The sequence below is a fragment of the Bos javanicus genome, chromosome 29 (genome assembly GCF_032452875.1).
Source record: "Bos javanicus breed banteng chromosome 29, ARS-OSU_banteng_1.0, whole genome shotgun sequence".
NCBI lineage: Eukaryota > Metazoa > Chordata > Mammalia > Artiodactyla > Bovidae > Bos > Bos javanicus.
The window spans coordinates 39,372,219-39,385,721 of record NC_083896.1 but is presented as its reverse complement, the minus strand read 5'-3'; the positions used below and the strand labels follow the sequence as shown (position 1 = coordinate 39,385,721).

General features: G+C 44.8%; 1 pseudogene; it reads left to right on the top strand.

Moving 5' to 3' along the window:
- Positions 1-5,357: 5,357 nt before the first annotated feature.
- LOC133241714 (pregnancy-associated glycoprotein 1-like) overlaps positions 5,358-13,503 on the top strand; it is a 37,696-nt pseudogene continuing 29,550 nt past the window's right edge.

The window sequence follows — 13,503 nt, the reverse complement described above, 5'->3', positions numbered from 1 at the left end:
TGTTTTTGCCCATTCACCCAGTCTTTGTCTTTTGGTTGGGGCATTCAACCCATTTGTGTTTAAGGTAATTATTGATAAGTATGATCCCATTGTCATTTGCTTTATTGTTTTGCATTCGAGTTTATACACTCTTTTTGTGTTTCCTGTCTAGAGAATATCCTTTAGAGGATTTGTTGGAGAGCTGGTTTGGTGGTGCTGAATTCTCTCAGCTTTTGCTTGTCTGTAAAGCTTTTGATTTCCCCTTCATATTTGAATGAGATCCTTGCTGGGTACAGTTATCTGGGCTGCAGGTTATTTTCTTTCATCACTTTAATTATGTCTTGCCATTCCCTCCTGGCCTACAGAGTTTCTATTGAAAGATCAGCTGTTTCTTTATGGGAAACCCCTTGTGTGTTATTTGTTGTTTTTCCCTTGTTGCTTTTAATATTTATTCTTTGTGTTTGATCTTGTTAATTTGATTAATATGTGTCTTGTGGTGTTTCACCTTGGGTTTATCCTGTTTGGGACTCTCTGGGTTTCTTGGACTTGAGTTATTATTTCCTTCCCCATTTTAGGGAAATTTTCAATTATTATCTCCTCAAGTATTTTCTCATGGTCTTTCTTTTTGTCTTCTTCTTCTGGGACTCTTATGATTCCAATGTTGGAGCGTTTAATATTCTCCTGGAGGTTTTTGAGATTGTCCTCATTTCTTTTAATTCATTTTTCTTTTTTCCTCTCTGATTCATTTATTTCTACCATTCTATTTTCTACTTCACTAATTCTATCTTCCGCCTCCATTATTCCATTTTTTGTTGCCTCCAGAGTGTTTTTGATCTCATTTATTGCATTATTTATTATATATTGACTCTTTTTATTTCTTCTAGGTCCTTATTAAACCTTTCTTGCATTTTCTCAATCCTTGTCTCCAGGCTTGTTATCTGTGAGTCCATTTTGATTTCAAGATTTTGGATCATTTTCACTATCATTATTTGGAATTCTTTATTAGGTAGATTCCCTATCTCTTCCTCTTTTGTTTGGTTTGATGGGCATTTATCCTGTTTCTTTACTTGCTGAGTATTCCTCTTTCTCTTCATCGTGTTTAGATCTCTGAGTTTAGGTTGGCCTGTCTTTATTCTAGCAGTTTGTGGAGTTCTTTTTATTGTCGAGTTTCCTCATCGTGGGTGGGGCTGTACGGGTGGCTTGTCAAGGTTTCTTGGTTAGGGAAGCTTGTATCAGTGTTCAGGTGGGTGTAGCTTGATTTCTTCTCTCTGGAGTGCAGTGAAGTGTCCAGTAATGATTTATGAGATGTCAATGGTTTTGCAGTAACTTTGGGCAGCCTGTATATTGAAGCTCAGGGCTGTGTTCCTGTGTTACTGGAGAATTTGTGTGGTATGTCTTGCTCTGGAACTTGTTGGCCCTTGGGTGGTGCTTAGTTTCAGTATAGGTATGGAGGTGTTTGATGAGCTCCTGTCGATTAGTGTTCCCTGGAGTCAGGAATTCTCTGGTGTTTTCAGTATTTGTACTTAAGCCTCCTGCTTCTGGTTTTTAGTCTTATTTTTACAGTAGTCTCAATGCTTCTCCTTCTATACAGCACCATTGATAAAACATCTATGTTAAAGATGAAAAGTTTCTCCTCAGTGAGGGACACCCAGAGAGGTTCACAGAGTTACATGGAGAAGAGAAGAGGGAGGGAGGATGGATTTAGAGGTGACCCAAACGAGATGAGGTGGAATCAAAAGAGGAGAGTGCAAGCTAGCCACTAATCACTTCCTTATGTGCACTCCACAGTCTGGACTGCTCCTAGATGTTCACGGAGTTATACAGAGAAGAGAAGATGGAGGAAGGAGACAGAGGTGGCCAGGAGGATAAAAGGGGGAATCAAAAGTAGAGAGACAGATCCAGCTAGTAATCAGTTCCCTATGTGTTCTCCACCATCCAGAACACACTGGTGATTCACAGAGTTGGGTAGAGAAGAGAAGGGGGAGGGAGGAGACAGAGGTGAACTGGTGGAGAAAAAGGAGAGTCCAAAAGGGGAGAGAGCAGTCAAGCCAGTAATCTCGCTCCCATGTAAAAATGGGCCTGAAGATTGGGTTCTCAAAGGTACAAAATTTATAACAAATACCAAAAAGCAAAGATTAAAACGCTAGACTAGAGGTTGGATTTTCAAAAATACAATATTAAAGAAAAGAAGAAGAAGAAGAAAAAAAAATAAGACAAAGTCACAAGAATTATAAATATGAATATATATATATATATATATAAGTTTGCTATAAAAAATAGGGTCTTTTTTGCAAAGTAATAGTAGGTTATAAAAATGAAAATTAAAGGAGTAATAGAGGACTTAAAATTTTAGAAAAATTTAAAAAATAAAAGAATGATTGTAAAAATAGTAAAAATATATCTAGGACTTTCTCTGGTGTTGTAATGGGCAGTGTGGGGTCCATTCATTTTTGGATAGTTCCTTGGTAGGGCTTATATTTCTCAAGATCTATAGGCCCCTTCCTATGTAGTTGGTACTAACTACAGGGTTTTAATCTATTGCCCCTGTCACTTCCAAGGTGGTTCCCTCTGTTTTAGCTTCTTCTCTTTGCTGGTCTCTTCAGTGTCTGATTTCCACCCTAACACAAGGGGGGCTGTAGTGGACACTTTTTTAGGATCACTTGTTCAGTCGTGCTGTGGGGAGGGAGGGATGCTGCAAACAAATAACACTGGAGTGCGCTCGCACTGTCTCAGCCACACTGAGCCTGCCTTCTCTCAAGGCTCATGTGCCCTCCCTTCCCACAGTGCTCAGGCTGTAGGTTGTTCTGCCGGGACCGTCGGAGGCTGGCCCTGGGCTGCATGTACCTCCCAGATCTAAGCCACTCAGGTTCAGGCGCTTGGGTAGTCCTCAGAGGCTCAGACTCTGTTGGGCCTGCGTTTTGTGCCCTTCCCAGGTCCGAGCAGCTCAGGTGATGAGGTGTTTGGTGAGTGCTGTCACTGAGACTTATCACCTCCCCCATCCCTGCCACTCGGTTTTCTGGGTGTACAGCCGGCACACCTTCTCAGGCAGATGTTGACCATCCAGAACCCCAAGAAGTTTTAGTTAGCAAAGAAGCCTGCTTGCTGTTTGGTAGATAATGCCTCTCTAGGGCTGCAATTGCCCCCTTCCAGTTCTGGCTGCCTGTCACCAGAGGTATGGTCTGCAGCGGGCTAGTTCTGTTCAGTCCTTTGTTCTGTGCATGGGCCTGGCGATGTCTTAGATTAGGGCTTTGCGTATGGTAGCTATCCCAGAGTCTGATTTTCTAGCCCAAGTTAGTTTGCTCAGATTGCCCTCGAGGCATTCAGGCCCGGTCCTTACTCTAAGCAATGAAGCCTGTGCCTCCCTGCTCAGCCCCCCATTGCTAGTGGCGGGTGCAGACATCTGTGGTGCTTCTCCACTGGGGGAGTTACCATTGGGCTCGTAATCTGTGGGTTTTAATTATTTATTTATTCTTCCTCCCTGTTATGCTGCTCTCTGTGCTTCCAAGGCTTGAGGGTGTTTCCTGGTGTTTGGAAACTTCTCTCTTTTTAAGACTCCCTTCCCAGGATGGAGCTCCATCCCTGCCTCTTTTGTCTCCGTTTTGTCTTTTTTATTTTTTGCAACCTCCTTTTGAAGACACTGGGCTGCTTTTCTGGGTGCCTGATGTCCTCTGCCGGCATTCAGAAGTTGCTATGTGGAATTTACTCAGCGTTTAAATATTCTTTTGATGAATTTGTGGGGAAGAAAGTGGTTTCCCCATCCTATTCTTCCAACATCTTAAGACCACCCCCCTCCTTTTTTTCTTTTGGTTTTCTTTGGTTTTGTTTTTGATGGGCTGTATTTTTGTTTTTCCTTAGAAGATATTCCACTCTAAATGTAGAGTCATAAGAGGAATTTTAAAGCCACTTAAGTAATGTGTTGTTATAGATAGCTAATCAGCAACCTGATGCAATTAGGTTTATTAGTCTTTGTTCTCAATTTGTTCAGTTCAGTCCAGTCCTTCAGTTGTGTCCGTCTCTTTGCAATGCCATAGACTGCAGCATGCCAGGCTTCCCTATCCATCACCAACTCCTGGAGCTTGCTCAAGCTCATGTCCATCGACTTGGTGATGCTATCCAACCATTTCATCCTCTGTTTTCCGCTTGTCCTCCTGCCTTTAATCTTTCCTAACATCAAGGTTTTTCTAATGAGTCAGCATGTTTAGTATATATTCAGTCTCATTTTAAATCAACCAACATGAATTAAATTCCTCTCTGTCCCTACGGCACTCCCAACTCTAGGCCAGAAACAAAAAATTGCAGAGACTGAAGGCTGATTCCAGCACATCACTGTGGAGATTTCGTCCCCCCACCCCCCCTTTTTTTTCCCAGAAAAACAAAAATTAGTTGCTAACATTAAAATCAGTAGATTGAAAAAAAAAATAAAATCAGTATATTGTACATAAATATCCAAACATCTGATTCTCTTGAAAACATGACCAACTTGCCTGCGTTCCAGCATGGGTGAAGTGGAGGAAAGGCTGCTCCCAGAGATAAGGCCTGTGCTGCCCAGATTCCAACATGGCCACCTAGTCCTAGTATCATATCTCCTGCCTCCTGGGGCCATGAGCTTGTGAGAGCTAGACTTCTAGATCTCTTAAGGTAAAGACTACTTTTGTCTTGATCAACTTTGACTTTGAAGCCTTTAACCCAGAACCTAGCACACAGTTCTTCCTTATACAGTTGTTGGATGGATATAAAATATCTTGTGGATGCATATGACATTTCTTCCAGTACTGAAACCATGCAATTGAAGTATTGTTCTGCCCTAAATCTTTGATGCAGACTGGCATCATAGGTGACCCTGATGTCTGCCAATAGACCCACTACCTTAAGCCAGTTGTATGTCCCTGGGCTGTCCCTGAAGTCTTCACTTTGCCATTTTTCAATTTATCCTCCTAGCAATCTCTTCTCCAATGAAGACAGCAATGCATATCTCATGAAATGGCTAGGAAGATGACATGAAACCACAAATGTCGAGCATAGACCCTAGTATCCATTTTCATGATGTTCTTAGAAGTTTTTTTTTTTTTTTTTTCCATGTGGGCAAGGTTCTCTGTCTTCTTAGATGTCCATGCAGATCAGTTTGATTTTCTAGCTAAGCTTCAAGGAAGAGATTACAGTTCAATTCTCTGTATTCTGAGAAGCTTCAAAGGCCACTGACCAAGGACACTGAGGAAGGTAAAGATTTTATCAAGACCTTTGGTTTTTTTTTTCAGATCTTTTAGTGGCCTAAAGAGAAAAACTCAGGTAGGTCAGAGTATATGTAACTGGGGGCTCCTGGTCACCACTACATGCTATGAACCCAAATGTCCCTGAGTACTTGGAGCCAGGAAAGAAGCATGAAGTGGCTTGTGGTCCTTGGGCTGGTGGCCTTCTCAGAGTGCATAGTCAAGTAAGTATAGGGACTGCAAGTCGCATCATATTCCTTTCTCAGATTTTTTTTTTTTTTCATCTGATTATTGGTCTACCTCTCAGGTCTAGAAGGGAATGGAATATTTCCCTAAGAGTCTTAAAGCTCAACTCTTACTTTCTGATAAGTAACTTGCTATAGGAACTGTGGATCCCAAGGTCTTGGTTGGGTTGCACAAATCTTGGGGTCCAATCATATCATGACCTATTGAAAATGCAACGCCTTGTAACTGTTCAGTGCACAGTCAATGCAGATGTCGATGTGGTCTTGTGGAATAGCACTTTCTATATTTTATTCAACATGTCCTCGTTTTTCCCTGCCTACTGCAGTGTGTATATGCCTATGTCTGCATCTCTGTATCACTGTCGTTTATCACTCCATCTCTTTGGAAGTCAGTGGAGTGTATTTCTCTTTGTGTTGTTTTCTTTTAATTTTTCACTTGACTCTTCCTTCCTTCTCAAGCCTCTGAATTTCCCTTACTTGTTCCCTATATCTTGGATTCTTCTTTCAACTCTCTCTTCTCTGTCAACTTGGAGATAGATACACTGTTTTATATCTGACAAGCAGTGTGACCACAGCCAACTCAGAAACCTCTTGCATTTCAAATTGCTCCCTTGTAAAAGAGGATAAGAGTCCCCCTTCTACCTTCTTCCTTGAGATTCTATGAGAAGGAATGAATGGGATGGCAACAGCAATGCTAATGGCTATCACTGTTGAGACTGGAAGATCCTCTGGAGAAGGAAATGGCAATCCACTCCAGTATTCTTGCCTGGAAAATCCCCCTGGTGGGTTACAGTCAATGTGGTCGCAAAGAGTGGAACACGACTGAGCGACTTCCCTTTCACTTTCACTGTATATACATCACTTCACTTATCCCCAAGGTATCCTATTTGGAGGGTTTGTATTGTTACATTCTACTATTTTGCCGAAGGGGAGACTGAGACATCACATGGTCATATGGCTTATTCAAGACTGCAGAACAGAACCTGTATTGAAATCTATGTCTTTGCCATGGTATATGCATAAAATTCTTATAATAATGTGCCTCATAAATATGATTAGAAAATACACAAGGCCATAACAATGCAGTTATACCTTAACACTGACAGCTAATTGTAGCATCTTCTTTGTTTTCTTTGTCAAATGCTCAGTGAAAGAATACCTCTAAGGTGAGTGAAGACCATGAGAAAAACCCTCAGTGGAAAAAACATGCTGAACAATTTCCTGAAGGAGCATGCTTACAGACTGCCCCAGATCTCTTTTCATGGCTCAAATCTAACTATTCATCCACTGAGAAACAGCATGGATGTGAATATTTTGGGAGGATGGTATTCCACAGTGCCCCCTGGTGCTCTAGCTTAGCACTGGGGCTCATCTGGAATTGCCAGGTGGGATGTTGGGGTTAGGGTTCCTGAGGAGGCAGAGACACTGGAAAACAGGGACCCCCCCCCCCAACCAGAGTAGAAGGCACTCTCACCCTCAACTGTTGGTCTTTGTGACTGTGGCCCGGAAATTATCAGGTGTCAGGTAAATATCCATTTCTGTGTCAAAGATGTGTCATTTGTTTGAGGGCGATTGTTCTTTCTGAACTAAGTGAACCACTCAGTTACAGATGAAGAGTGAACCATCACTGATCATAAGTTAGAACCAACTGGAAAGCAATTGTGAATCCCCAGGCAGAGGAATTCAGTTTCCACAGATGCAAGAACGACAGCGCTAAAAAGTTACTGAACCTGTATTCTGTGTATGGACATAAGAATCACTGTGGTTACTGTTTTTAGATTAGACCAAGGGCTTATTTTTACTTCAACAGTGCCCATGCCAGCCTGAGAAATAGACAAAGAGTAAATACATGTCAAATGAAAGGGTCACTTGTGAGCTGTTGATTGGATGTGGTCTGAGTTTGGAGATAGTGGCTGGGGTTGATCAAGAAGGACCTCCTGAAGAAGCGGGTGCTAAGGCTGGGTTTGAAGAGACACAGAACTTCTCAAATGAAGGCATCAGGACTTCCCTGGGTGTCCAGTGGTCCTGCAATCCCAGTGGTTATGCCTCTGGGCTTCCCATACAGGAGGTACCAGTTCAACACCTGGTCATAGAGTCAATATCCTGCATAATGTAGCACAGGAAAAATATATCAAATGCAGATACCTCTGTGACCAAAGTCTGTGAGCTGCACAGTGGTTAGAAGTTGATATCAAGGGATATGTGACACTGAGCAGGAGGCATCACTGTGGGAATAGAGGGTAGCCAGTTCTGCACTAACCCACTCCTTCTTTCTCCCTGTAGTTGGTCTACCTGGGTAGCATCACCATTTGAACACCCCCTCAGGAATTCCAGGTTATCTTTGACACAGGCTCATCTGACTTGTGGGTGCCTTCTGACTTTTGCCCCAGTCCAGCCTGTTGTGAGTACAGACACCCTGTACCCGGACCATCCTTCACTTGCCCTGCCACCCTGTTTCCACCCTTGGCACCTGATGACACTCATCTCTTGTTTCTGCAGCTATACATGTTAGGTTTGACATCATCAGTCTTCCACCTTCCAGCTTACCAAATAGACCTTCAGCATCACCTATGGATCTGGGAGAATGAAAGAAGTTGTTGCTCATGACACAGTTTGGGTAACAGTGTAACATATGCTGAGTCAGGACTGGCTAGGGAGTGACCACTACTTGCAAAACAGATGCAGGACCATCTGGCAGGACCCTTCCTAGCCTAACTCCCATAGATATTGGCCATCTTATCCACAGGATCATGTCTCTGGGGAGGCAGTGCCCATGGTGACACACAAGCAAAGAAATTAGGTAACCCAGAGAGTGGCTTGAGGTGTGGACTTGCAGCTCTTCCGCCCATGAGCAGTTCAAGGTTCATTTTGCTGGGAGTGAGAAAAAAGGATAAAAGCACCCACTTTTATATTCACGGACTGTTCCAGGCACTTTCAGGTGATAACTGGTTTAATCCTGCATCAACCCCACACAGAAGTTACTCTGGTTAGCTCATGAGACATATGAGGAAACAGTGCAGACAGCAAGAGCCTTGCTGAGGGCACACATGTGGTAAAAGGTGGAATTAGGCTGGCTTATCAGACTGAAGTTGCTGTGGGGTGGTTGGGGACAGGATAAAACTGATCTGAGGACTCTGGGGGAAGTCAAGGGCTTCAGGTATCCATAGTGGGAAACTGGAGGCCTGAGAAGTCAAGGGGCCTGATAAATGAGTTCTCACTCTAGAGGACCCTTGAGAGTCTAATTAACCTATGGCCTGCCTCCTCCAAATTATTTGAGTAGTTCCACTCTCTCACTTTCTCTCTCATACACACTCACAGAAATATACACATATCCCCAAAAGTGATTTCCCCAGGCAGTAATTTCATAGAACCCTGCAAGCAAGATTGTGTTTTCGGCTTCTGTCTTCCTGGACAGACACAGAATATACCGTACATTACAGAGAATGCAGTCCATTCCTGTCATTAGGTCACAGTGATGCCAAACAGAAGGGTATCTTGCTCTCAATTGTTTTGTCCATAAGGTGGCACCACTGGGACCTGGCCTAACTCAGTTGCCCCACTTGTACAGAAGCCACGAGACCAATTTGACTCAGTCAGGAGGTATTATTCAGAGGGGCAGATGTTATAAAATTCACAGCCTCTCTCAAATGGAACCCCAATTACCCTCCCAACTTGGTCTAACCATCTTTGGGTCACCACAGACAGAGCCCAGCCTCAATTCTTCTCTGAGGATCTAATGGCAATGCATCTCAGGCCAGTCCTAGCCCCACTTCATGTATCATGTATCATGTATCATGTAAGTGGGAACACTCTTTTTTTCCCACAGACTGGGGACCTTGTAAGCACTGACCAGCCATTCGGTCTAAGCATGGTGGAATACGGGTTGAGGATATATGTTTTGATGGTGTCTTGGGCTTGAACTACCCCAACATATCCTTCTCTGGAGCCATCCCCATATTTGACAACCTGAAGAATCAAGGTGCCATTTCTGAGCCTGTTTTTGCCTTCTACTTGAGCAAGTAAGTCTGAGATGGACAATCCCTTTCTCCAAATTAGCTGTAAGATGCTTTCAGGTGCATGGAAATTATAGAACACTTGATAAAGAAGTATCCTGAGTGATAACCTAACCCAGGATAACTATGGACCCAGGACCCTACCTGGCTTCACCCCTGGCTTTTATAAATAAAAGTTTATTGGAACACAAGCCTACTCCTGGGCTCAAGATCAGTAACTTGGTCTGGGCGGGGGGCGGGGCGGGGGGGGGGCGGCGCGGCGGTGAGTGAGGAGAAAGGCTAATGGAAGGCAACAGGAAACAAGTTGAAGAAAAAGGCATTAGGTTATGCTTATGAATTTGATCAGGAAGGAAGGAGAAGGATGGTGGATATCTTTCCTTTCTCATTAGTATTTCACTGGGAGCCCAGGACCAGCTACCCAATTTGTAGGAGCCAGTGAGAAATGAAAGTGTGGGACACAAAAGTGTGGGACCCCTTGTTCAAGAAATATTAGGCATTTCAAGACAGGGAGAGCAGAGGTGGGGTCCCTTCTGTGTTTGGGGCCCTTTTGACAGTAGAGGTCACAGGCCATTGGAGTCAACGCTGGGTGACCTGAACCCACACCCTTAGAATTCCCAGGCCTTGATTTTCCTTAAAAAATGACAAGGGGGAAGCCAAAACACTTCAGCACCCTGTCCTCTGAGGGTGTCTGAGCACTCAGGTTGCTGGAGATCCAGGGCGTCTTCAGAAGACATAGTGGGTGGAGCCCAGCCAAGTGATTCAGCTTCTAACCTCCTCTGTGCCACTCATTAGTCAGTAACAGACTTCAGTCTCGATCTCAATCTCTCCTAGACTCAATTTCTGCATCTGTACATGGGGACCTTATTAGGGCCTTGATGGGTGGACAAGCACAGCTGTCAGACAGTGCTATTGTTACTGTCCTCCAAGGATCGCTCCTCACTTCTCTCTACAGAGATGAGCAGGAGGGCAGTGTGGTGATGTTTGGTGGGATGGACCACTGCTACTACAAGGGAGAGCTCAACTGGGTACCATTGATCCAAGCGGGTGACCGGAGTGTACACATGGACTGGTAAGCCTCTTCCTCTGAGGGTCAGCCCAAGTGATGCTCCCACTACTGTACATGGACACAGAGAGACACACACAAATGTATTCTCAGACACACAGTCACACAGACATATACACTACCCACAATGACACAGACAGACACACAGACACATGGAAACACACAAGCAGAAATGTATAAACCTACACAGAGACACATATAAACATGCATAGCTAGTCAGAGATGCACAAGCACACACAGAGACACATACAAACACACATACAGACAAACACACAAACACATAGATATACAAATAACCCATGGGTTCATAATCCCCAGGCCTTCTGAGCATGGCTCTGATCATGGTCCTAAAAGGCACCAGAGAGGTCTGTGTACCTGGGAGAGGGCTGTACCCACTTCCCTTTGAGGTGGGGAGCATGGTTAGAGGATTTTACCATGTGGTGACAGAGGACCAGGGAAAATATCTCCAGCCTGAACAGAGTTATGGTAAGATGACCAACTGTCCAGGGCTACCTAGGACATAGGAAGTTCTCAGTACAGATAAATTTCAGTTAGGAATCAGAGACAGTCCCGAGAAAATGGGGAAAACTGGTCTTCTTAGGCAGCAGCTACCCAGCAGTGGAGAGAGGTTGGCTGCAGTCTTAAGATGTGAAAGCAACTAATAAAAAAGACACACCAAGTTCTTGGGCACACAGTGGGACAGGGGCTATTACAGAGAATCAGGAAGGTGGGATCCAGGAGTGACCTGAGGACAAGAGGCATAATTGATAGGATTCTGTGTGATACCCACAGACAAAAGTTGACCTGTCCTTTGGAGTTTCTGTGGCCTCATCATGTATTTCCTGGCCAGGGTCTCAGGGTCTGAGCTGGTTGTAGGAGTAGTGCTGGGAGACACCCTCAACCAGAGAAGCCCCTCTCTCTCCCTACTATGAGAATCTGCTGCCCCTGTGAATCTGCATCTTCACTCTGTGTGTGACCTGTTATTTGTTCCCCACCAGATACAGCTCTCTGAAGGTTTCTTATTGTTTTCTCAGTCTTCATTCACTCATTGGACAGACAAGCTTTGGACATCCACTGTGTGCCAGGCACTTTAGGGAGGCAAGGAGAATAAAACTCGCCTTCACATCTAAGAAGGCAGATGTACATGAAGTGACTTGCCCACAAAGTGAATTGTGACTTTGGTACATGCTAGACATGCAGCAGACTTAGCAGCAGCAGACATGAGGAGGAGAAGGCAATGGCAACTCACTCTAGTACTCTTGCCTGGACGATCCCAGGGACAGCGGAGCCTGGTGGGCTGCCCTCTATGAGGTCACACAGAGTCGGACATGACTGAAGTGAGTTAGCAGCAGCAGACATGAGGAAGGGTCTACAGAGAGTGACTAAGACAGGAGACTGATAAACACTGGGGAAAAGACTTCCTGAAAACAATACAATTAAGCTGGATTCTGGAAGATGAGAAGAAATTTGCTAGTCAAAGTGCAGTGGAATCTTCTAGGAAGGAAGACCAGCTTGTGTCAAGGTACAAAAGATCCTTGTGCATTCAAGTACTGCATTCGAGGATGTCAAGAAAGGTGCTATGTCGAGAGCAAAGGAAAAGAGGGTGAGAGATGAAGGGCTGTTTAGGAAACAGTTGGGAAGGGGACAACTCTGGGGAGGCTCAGAGTGACCTTGATGCCCACTTTCTTCCTTTGTCTCTCAGCATCTCCATTGAAAGAAAGGTTATTGCTTGTTCTGGAGGCTGCAAGGCCTTTGTTGACACCGGGGCAGCATTCATCAAAGGCCCAAGAACACTGGTCGATAACATGCAGCTCATCGGGCCCATGCCACCAGGTTCCAAGGTGAAGGGTCATGCTCCAGGGTCACTCCCAGTCTCCACACATAACAAGAATCACCAGGGCCAACCTCTCACCCTCTCTCTCTAACAGCACTATGTTTCATGTTCTGCAGTCAATACACTGCCCTCTATTATCTTCACCATCAATGGCATCAACTACCCAGTGCCAGGTCGAGCCTACATCATCAAGGTGAGGGGAAAATACTGAGGGTTGGTTCTCAAACTGGAGCTTGCAGGAACCCTTGGGCAGCAGCAGCTGGGAGGAGGGAGCCCTCTGGAGGCCATGTCAAACCATTGCAGGTGCTGCTGAGCCCTGTAGCTGTGCCAGTGACTCCCACAAAACCAATCAGTTGAGAGCAAAGGGCCGTGTGGAACACTGATCTTTCTGAAATAAATGTGGAGAGGCCACACCATATGTCATGGTGGGAGTCAGGGAGAGGGGAACACTAAGGTCCTCAGTCCACAAAGAGCTTCAATTCAATCTGAACTCAGAGATGCATAAACATGAAATTTAGCACTTGCAGTCCCTGAAATAGGCCATGTTACAAGGAGAATGGCTGGGGACAGTCCCAGTGTGATGTCCCAGCATAAGTTAACAGGCTCCCTTCCCTTCTCAAAGTTTTCCTTGTTTGGATGATAAATTACATGGTCAGCCTAGTTCTTGGCTTCATCGCCCCTTGCTCCGGCCAGGTGCCTCTTTTGTGAGTTGGGGTACCCGACCCCTCTGTGGTGACGTTGGATGCTAACGTGAATAAAGTGTGCACTGTGACTGCTCAGCTATGGCACTGTGTGGAGGCTTCATGTCAGCTCCCAGTGGGAGTTCAGAGCAGGCTGATGGGGTCAAAGAGAGCTTTGAGGAAGGCAGAAAATTTCAGGAATTCTAAAACCAGAAACTCATTGAGCCATATGGAGGGTTGCTTGGTTCTAGGCAAAACTGCACTGGATTCCATGCAAATGGCATCTCAAGATGGTCTGCACTGGGGCACTGGGGACTTACTTGGGGTGATGAGGGCTACAGACTGACCAGTGGGGTTGGGGAGCCAGAGTACGTTACCCAACCAATCCTGGAGTGGCCAAAGAGGGTGAGTGTGGGCTGAAGGAGGCTTCTCAGAGTTCCTGAGTTAAATCTTAAAGACAGTGTTGTGGGCACTGCTCTATT